We start from the raw sequence: 10,048 nt of genomic DNA, 5'->3' as shown, positions 1-10,048 counted from the left end.
TAAATTGATTATTTTCAGTCATCTAAATGATTGCAAGTTTAAGTTCAAAGTTGTAGGCATTTATGTTAGGTCCAGTGACACTCTTATGGATTCCTTCTACCATGGGGTTAACAAAATTCCTAAGCGGACTTGGTTGTTCTTGTTTATCTTAAGTTGTTTCCATTTTCTCTTCAATGGTTTTTTTTTCTTTTCTATTTTTTTCTATTTTTATTTATTTTCTCTATTCTAGAATCAAAAGATATTAAATTTACTCGTTCAATCCTATGCATGCATAAATACATTCTAAAAATTATAAGAATAATGAAAAACCTAAGAATATAAATAGTAAAGGTAGTATACAACAATATTACTTAAAGAAACAAGCACAAAATAAAATCAGACACAAAACAAGGTCATGTAGTTTGGCATCACACAACTATTGTAATGACAGATCTTTGGTGCTAACCAAATAGTTGTGTGACACTTGCTATTTGATATAAGTTTTCTACATAGAGCACTGAATGCAAATTACATAGTATTATAAGGTACAAAATACAATGAATACAATATGACACAGACTTCAATCTAGAGTAGGATCCTTCATTAGTTTTAAATTTAAAATTCCTAATTACTTCATTGAATCTCTAACAACGGTGCCAAAAAGTTGAGCTGGTCCTGCATGTACTCATGCAAGTGTATGAATCGTGTAATTAATACAATGAAAATTAGATCAAAACAACCCAAAGGGAATGAGGTGATAAAAAAGTTAAAGTCAAAGGCACTGGTTTTAAAAAACTTAATTTTATTTAAATAAAAGAAAAATTTTAAACAATTTTTTTTGTTTTAAATTTTTAACGAAATTCAAATGTCATAGAAAATTTATGTGAGAATTTTCTTTTTCATAAAATTGATTTAAAGAAATAGGTATAACATATGTAAGTCATCAATAAGGAGCAACATTAGTTTATGGCATTCATCGATTTCAACAAAGACCCTATTTAATACGTATACTCTTATAGGTGTTCCAAAAAATAGAATATGTGTATTTCCATATTGATTATTTAGTTTCAAATAGCATAGACTATGCTATTTTTTAAAATCTACATTCTAAATATTCTTGTACAAATAAGGTCTCTATTGATATCTCAAATTCACACTACTTTTTATGAAATAGCATGGTTACTACTACTTATTAAATGAAATTGATAATTGACAAATAATCTTTGAAAAGTTTTAAAATTTTAAACCTAATTCAAGTGTTGATTTTAACAAAGCGTTAATCCCACCACGTGGGGTCGGTTACATGAATCATTTTTCTCCATTACGTCCTATTTAGTGTCATATTTTCATTTATTTCTAATAAATTAAGATTACTTTCTTATACAATAAGCCCAAGTTTTCCAAGGTCTACCTCTGCCTTTCTTAACATAAGTTAAATCTAAAACATCTACTCTCCTAATCGGATCATCAGATGGTCGACGCTTAATGTGACCAAACTATCTAAGACGACTTCCTCTAAAGCATCCACTCTCTCATCTTATAATGCCCGCTCTAAAAATCACCCCTTTTCAAAATTTTAAAATTTTCCTTTAATAATTGTCTTGTTGTGGCATTCACGTCATGGCTTTGCAATTTTAGCACTACGATTCTAGCTCTAGGCTGATGCTTCAATATTGGCAATATGTCGATAGATGGCAGTGCTCGGCTCTAGGTTGTTGGCATCACACCTTGTTCTTCTTTGTCTTTTGATCAATGATATTGGTCATCGATAGTGATGTGATAATGCATGTGGTGGTGTTGTGGCACTACATTTGTTTCATCCACTTGACATGGATTTGCATGGTGTCGTGACACTAGCTCAGGGCATTGGGGAGCTAGAACTGATGTTGTAGCATTGATAAATCCACACGTAGGCATTAAGCTCTCAGGAAAATGTTCACTTGGCAACTCTGGCCTTGGCGCCATGGTGATAGTACTAAGCACAATGGCACTCCAATAAACATCACTATTTTTTCATTAATTTTTTCTTAAGTGCAAACATGCACATAACATACATAATTATGCAAAATTTGTAAAAGAAGGTATTAAATAAAAAAAACCCTTCTTTTTTGTCATTTTTTAAATATTTTTCTCCCTTAACAGTTTCAAAATGAACTTATTATGTATCACCAAGTATATTATATGAGTTGGAATTCAATTTGATATAATTGGATTTCAAAGGGAGGGGATTTCATGAGAGGTTGTCATTTACTAAGGTCAATAAGAGACCACCTAGGGCCCATTAAGGAATTGTAAGTCTATTATTGAAGGCTGGAGATTGAATTAATTTTATCTTAAATGAGCCGCTAATATGTACGACATATTAGCAGAAATACATCAAAGGGTTTTTTATGACCAAAACAATCAACTAAGTCGAGGATATTATTTTACTAGCGAGCACTAGTGAACTTGGTTTAGATTGATTCTTATTTTATATGATCATCTAATGAGATTTCATAATACGTTTATAATGCTACAACAATTTTTTTTAGAAAGTTGATATTCATATTAGTTAAATGGATCACAATGAATAATTAAATAAGTATTTGTTATAACTTTATATATTCTAGCACATAATGAATCCATAAGTCATGTGTGAATGTTTCTGACATACTACAAGGATAATAAGTAGATATTTCATTACTGATAGTTTAACATTAATTAAGTTATTGAATATTATAGCACCGATAGTTAAACTTCCGTAATTATGTACATTACATATCATAATTCAAAGATTGTATTAGGATTATTGATGGGACAAATACCGATGCTTGTATCCCTATGAAAAAAGAAGTTTTGCATTTGTCAGCATCATTCACCAACTCAATATATAATCGTAATATGCGATTCACATTCTTTTGCTCTAAGGTAAGAGAATTCAGTTCATGACACCCATATTTTGCAACACGTTGAAACAAATTTTAAATGTAATTTTTCTACTCCATCACCAAGTAACATTTCGTGCAAGTAAGAAATTTACTAAACTTTTACTATAACTTTTGTATGAACTTTATTATTTTATCAATGTGAAATTTTACATATTTGATGTTTGTTACCTGCCAAAATATTGATTTCTTAAATCTTATCAAGAAACAATATATTATATACTAGATTTTGTATGAGGAAATCAACCAATAAGAAGCTAATGCAATATCTTTAACAAGGCATGCTCTTATCTTTAAGTAATAGTTATTTGACATTTGATATTATAGGAAAAAATGGGAGATTCTTTAAAGATATATCTAACTACTCATTCAAAAAATATTGTCATGTTATAGTAACACTACATAACTACATATGAGGCATGAATCATGGATTGCTATTGACTTTGAATATTGTTCATGTTGAAGAAAGCTTTTGCTCATCTATATGCACGGCTTTGGAGTGATGCACAATGTTTATGAACATATTAGTAGAATTTACAAATTAATTTAGTATGACATATCTTAAATATATAATAGATTGGCCCATAACGTGTTAATATGTGGACATTATTATATGCTAAATGTTGAATATTTTTTAAATTTGTTTAATTGCAGTGTTCAACTTTCTTAAAGGTAGTAAAAATAATTCATAAATTTATACTTTTTTTGAAATAAATATGATATATAAAAAATTTGGTTATATTGAATTATTATTATTATTTTTTCAAATCTCAATATCAAGTTTGGTGCAAAGAATCGGGCTGACATAGGCAACTGTGTGGCGGTGCGAGCTGGACCGCACCACTGAGGAGTTTTGGCAAAATTGTGTTTCGCTTGCATTCTCAATAATTTGTGATGAAAAAACTGCATTTTGCAATCAAATCTGGCTAGCGTGCTGGCTGAGGAAAGCTCAATCTAACTTTTTGAGGGCAAAAAAAAAAATAGTCACCGCAACTTCTCGAACAATACTTTCTGCAACACCTTCAGAACTACTTTAAACAAATGTAGCTATCCCAAACAGACCCTAAGAGCTTGATAAACATCACTTCTATTGTTTTTTTCTTTTTCTTTTCACATTTGTTTAAAATCATGTTTATTTATTACATTTTTTCAAGTGAACAAATTTATTTTTAAAAGCATTCAAACTGTTTTAGAATTTATTTTGAGTATTTTTAAAAATAACTCACATAACATAATAAATATGTTTCATTTTAAATAAAAATATAAAAAAAAAATCAAGTGATCCCGAACAACCCCTATGATTCTAAGATTGGTGAGAAAAATCCCTCTCTGAAATAATGGGGAAAAATCAAAATATATTCCATGCATCAATTATGAAGAGCCTAAAGAAACTAACTCTTGCATTTATGAATCTCTACTGAATGAGGATTGAAGACAGATGCATATTACTTCCAGGCAACAAAACACATTGTCAAACTGTCTGGTTGGTTCTAAAGTTCTCACAAGTTAAACAATGGAGTGAGTAAAACCATAATCACACAATACTATGAATCTCTACTGAATGAGGATTGAGGACAGATGCATAGTACTTCCAGGCAACAAACACATTGTCAAACTGTCTCATTGGTTCTAAAGTTCTCACAAGTGGAACAATGGAGTGAGTAAAACCATAATCACACAATACTTGATAAATAACGAGATCAAAATACTACTCCCAAATATTGAATCAATATTTAAATGTGATAACCAAAAATATATGGTTCAATGCTCATCATAAGGTCAACTACAAATGTTCTCAATCCTTGAGGAATGGATTGGAGGAGGATTTAATAGTAAAAGAGATTCGTTCACCAAAGTTTTGATAAGCAAATTCAATGTTATATCTACCTACAGCTTGAGGGTGCTCATCCATAGAATGTTTAGCTACTTTGATTGACTGTTAAGTAGGGTGAATGCCTGTGAATGTTTCTTGCCAAGGAGGTTCTCAATATTTCTTCCTCCAAGAGGAAAAAGATTATTAAGGCTTTCTAAGAGAAAAGTATAAAACAATGGTGGGGTGGTGTTAGCAAGAGAATCAATGCCATTTTTTCCTTGTAAGCGATGCCCATCACTGTTTTGAAAAGATTTTTGAGGATTGGGAGGTGGAGGGTTTTGCAAAAGATATGGAGCCTAAGAACCTCCCTTAGGGGGTGTTTGGAATGCTATTATTAATGGGATTTGCGTGATGACGTAAATCCAGCCAAATGCCATTTTTGAATTCCATAAACCCGACGTCAAGTTAAATCCGATTTTTTTGTTATTACGTTAATTCAGTGACTTAAATTCGGATTTATTAAATACATCTATTAGTTAGATTTAACGGATTTAAATTAAAAAGAAAAAACTTCAAGAGATTTATGTCAAACACATCAAATGAATTTAGCTAGATTTAACAATATTTGGATTTGATAAATTCAAATTTATCAGATTTATTAAATCCTATTTAACTTAAATCCTACTTGCAAGGCACGCATATGTGCAATAAACCTTCTATGAAAGTTCACTCATCCACACTCAATCTTGTCAAGGACTTGTTCAAATTTGGGAGACAAAATTTGAACAAGTCCACAAGTTGGATGATTAATGGAAGCAGAATGTAACATGCCCATTATATTGTGCATATTACATCTTCTTTTTACATCATCCAACTATAATGACTAGAGGGAAGATTAGTAAACCTTCTAAGGTCAATAAATGAATGTTGCATCGAGAGTAGATACAACATTAATAAATAAAAACCAATATTAAATCAAATGATGATCTTGTGTTTAGTTTCCCACCTATGACAACAAACTGTTAGATCGCCATTATCTTTAGGAAACTAAAAGATGATCTTGAAGGAAAGAGCATTTAAAATTTGAGAGTACTCTTTTCGAGCCAATAATAGAATGAACTTAACCACACCCCTATAGTAGGTTATATATGTAGATAATCAAGATCAACATTGGTAATTTGGTAGAATGAAGAGTATATTAAGCCATATAACAATTGAGAAGTATGATCAAAGTTACTGATACGCCTGTTGCGCCTGTAGACTAGGCAGACAAACTAGTCCATGGACAACTGGTCTAAGCTGGCCAAACCTAGCCAAACCAGTTGGCCTGGCCAAGCCAGCCGGCCCAATCGAGAGTGGAGGAATCCCTATTAGCAACTGAGGGTATTCCAACTACCAGGTGAGGCCCACAAGGCCGTTAATCACATATAAGAGGAAGGGAAATAAAAGGATTTTGGGGGGAAGTTTGAATGTATCTTGGGGAGTATATATTAGGTCGAATGAACTTGGGTTTGTTTTATGTTTGAATTTGTTGTAATTTTTCTTGTCTTTGTATTCCTGGTGGCAACTAGGACTTGTGGAGAGACAATCTACCTCTAGAATTATATAGATCATCCATTTTATCTTTGTTTGCTTGCTTTGATATTAGTTAAATTAACCCTATATTGGGTTTTCCTGCATATCTATTGCAAGGTGCTTGTTGATTTTGGCTCCGATTTGTATCAAATTAGTATCAAAGTAAGATCTCAGAAAGATGACAACAGATGTGTTAGAAGAGAGATTGGAAGGAGAAGTAGGGCACATCAAATTTAGCATGGAGGAAAGATCATCTGCCATAAAAGGACAATTTTAGCTCACAAGATAGGGGTTATGTTTGGAAGGGAAAACCCTAGCATAGTTTCAGTGGAGGCATACAAGATACTCGATCCGTTCGTGGGAAGAACTTAAGGATTGATTGTTGGAATGCTTTTGAGCCATTTGGGAATGAGACCAACACGGTCAATTTTATACTTAATTTAGGAGGAGACTGTCATAGAGTATATGAATTTGAGCTATTGTCGGGACGACTGAGGGGAGTTTCTGAAACAGGATTGGAGTGGAACTTCATGAAGGGCCTAAAGTCCAACATATGGGCAACATTCTGACGATTGAGACTACAAAGATTCAGGGAGACGATGGAGTTCGCCCAAATGGTGGAAGATAAGAAACAAATGAAGAATACCAGCAAAAAGCGGCAACACTAAATGATTCCACAAGAAAATCTCGACGACCATGACACAGAGGACCCAAACGGTATCATTTCAAAAGGAGCCATCGAAGGAAGGGAATACAGAGACCCGTCTCGAGGTCAATTTCATGCACCTAACGGAGCCAAAGGTGCAGAACAAGAGAGCAAAACGATTATGTTTCCAATGTGATGAGAAGTATATCAGAGGCCACTGATACAAGGAGCGCGTGTTCATGGTCTTTTTAGTTTGAGAAGGCAGATAATGAGGGGTCGGAGGAAGAAATGGTGGAACACTTGCACTTGGATGTAGCAGAGGTACCCCTCAACTCACTGGTGGGATTTACTCCAAATCACACCAAGAAGGTGAGGGGAGGGGTCGGGGAAAAACCAATAGTGGCGTTGGTGTGGGTACACTCACAATTTCTTCTCCAATCGGGTTATGGGTCAGCTAGGGTTGAAGCTGGTAGATATGAGAAGCTTAATGGTTATGATGGGGACAGGGATGGTAGAGAGAAGTCGGGTAATTTGCAAGGGATTAGTATCGACACTACAGAGCCTACAGGTGGCGGATGACTTTCTTAGACTTGGGAAACACATGTGATTCTGAGGATGAAGTGATTGCAGAGAATTGGGGAGACGATGGCAGATCAGAAATCTCTAACTATGGATATGAGGGTAAAGGGGAGGAAGATGGTGCTAAGAGGGGATGCTAGCATATGCAAAATTCTAATCTCACTCAAAACCATGGTGAAAACGATACGGGAAGCAAGGTTAGACTATTTGGTAGAGTTGTAGAGTATAGAAGAACATCTTCTGCAGTAGTTTTCCAATATCTTTCAACAGCCTAATGAATTGTTGCCACCGAGGGAGCACAAACATGCCATCACGTTGAAGGAAGGAGTTCCTCCTATTAGTGTCAGACCCTATTGGTATCTTCAAATTCAAAAGGATAAGATAGAGAAGTTGATTCGTGAGATACTCGAAACAGGGATTATCATGGCCAGTGTGAGCTCCTTTTTTTAGCCCAATTCTCATGGTGAAGGAAAAGAATGACAGTTGGAGATTATGTGTGGACTACAGAGCATTGAATAAAGAAACGAAACTAAACAGATTTCCAATTGATGAGCTATTAGATGAACTTAGATGAACTTTATGGAGCAGTCATCTTCTCAAAAATCGATTTGAAGTGGGGATACCATCAAATCATGAAAAAATCAGTTGATAAGCACAAATAGAATTCATGACTCATGAAGGACATTGTGAGTTTCTGGTGATGTTGTTTGGCCTTACTAACAATTCAACCACATTTCAGTCTCTCATGAACAAGATTATTCAACCTTACCTCCAAAAATTTTTCATGGTATTTTTTGATGTATCCCGATCTCCAGTCTTACAAAGGCAGAGCATATTGGACAACTAGGGACAACCTTAGAGACACTAAGAGAGCATCAGTTGAACGCCACCTTAAAGAAATGTTCATTTGCGCAATCATAGACTACTTAGGGAATGTGGTGACTAAGGTAGGGGTAGCAACAAATCAATCTAAGATTGAGGCTATGTTAGATTGGCCCTTGTTGAGAAACTTGAAGGAGTTGGGAGGGTTCCTAAGCATCCCTGGGTAGTACTGAAAATTTGTGAGAGGTTATGGCATGATAGCCTGACTGCTGACGAAACAACTAAACAAAGACAGTTTTAAGTGGGGGGAAGCAACAACACATGCCTTCAAACTTCTAAAGAGTGTCATGACTAATGTTTCCTATTAGCACTTCCAGACTTCAGTAGACCATTTATGGTAGAGACAGAAGCATCAGGGTTTGAATTGGGAGTCATGTTCGTATAGGATCAATAGCCTATTACACATTTCACTTAGTTGCTTATAGTCAGAGCAAGATTCAAGTCAGTGTACAAGTGAGAATTGATGGCTATTTTCTTGGACATTCACAAGTGGTTGTATATCTGTTCGGGCAACACTTTATAATCAGGACAAGTTAGAGGAGCATGAAGTATCTATCAGAACAGAGGATGGTGACCAAAGAACATTAGAGGTGGCTATCCAACTTACTTAGATATGATTGCAAGATTCAATACCTATCAGGACTAGAGAACAAAACTACAGATGCACTATCGAGGAAGATGGAGGAACCCAAGCTGACAGCTTTATCAATACCCATGGTCCTAGATTAAGAAGCCTTGAGGCGAGAAAGTGAGCAGGATGATGGACTAAGGGATATAAGGACAAAGTTGCTACAAGATCCAAACAATCATCAAGGATATGTTTACCAGGGATGCTACATGTTACTAAGGGCACTGGAGAACATTCCCGAACTGTTACAGGAGTTTTGTGGCAGCATTATTGAGGGCATGGAATTCACAAGTGGCTATATCAGGCAGGGATGCATCGAGATGTAGAGGACATGGTGTTAAGTTGTGATGTGTTCCAAAGACACAAGTAATTGACTATGATGCCAAGAGGGTTGTAGCCTTCGGCATAAACTAAGATTTTTTAGAAGTGAAGAAGGATTTTATAGAGGGATTGCCACTATCAAATGGGTTCACGGTGATATTGGTAGAGTGAATCGCCTGAGCAAGTATGCACACTTCATTCTATTACAACACCCTTACACTGTTATCAAAGTCGCTATAGTATTCATACGAGAAGTAGTTAGCTTGCATGGAGTTCTGGAATCTATCTTAACTAATAGGGACAAGGTGTTCCTTAGCCACTTCTGGAAGGAATTGTTCAAGTTAAAAGGGTTGGTCCTCAAGAGGAGCAAACCATATTATTCGCATACGGATGGTCAGACTAGGGGATTCAATAGGAATTTGATGACATGCCTATGTTATTTTGTATCAGGTATGCCAAAACTTTGGGCCGAGTGGATTACTTGAGCTAAGTATTAGTATAATACTTTGCACTGTACTGCAGCATAAACCACCTCTTTGAGAATTTTGTATGAGAGCGATCCACCCCACCTGATACACTATGAGCATAGTACTACATTGTAGATCAGTATTTGGAGGAGAGAAAAATGATATTGATTGAGCTTAAGAGGCAGATTATTAAAGGCATGACAAATCATGAAGAGGAAGACAAAAAGGCATAAG

This window comes from Phalaenopsis equestris, unplaced genomic scaffold, assembly GCF_001263595.1.
Source record: "Phalaenopsis equestris unplaced genomic scaffold, ASM126359v1 Scaffold000026, whole genome shotgun sequence".
NCBI lineage: Eukaryota > Viridiplantae > Streptophyta > Magnoliopsida > Asparagales > Orchidaceae > Phalaenopsis > Phalaenopsis equestris.
This window is presented reverse-complemented; position numbering follows the sequence as displayed.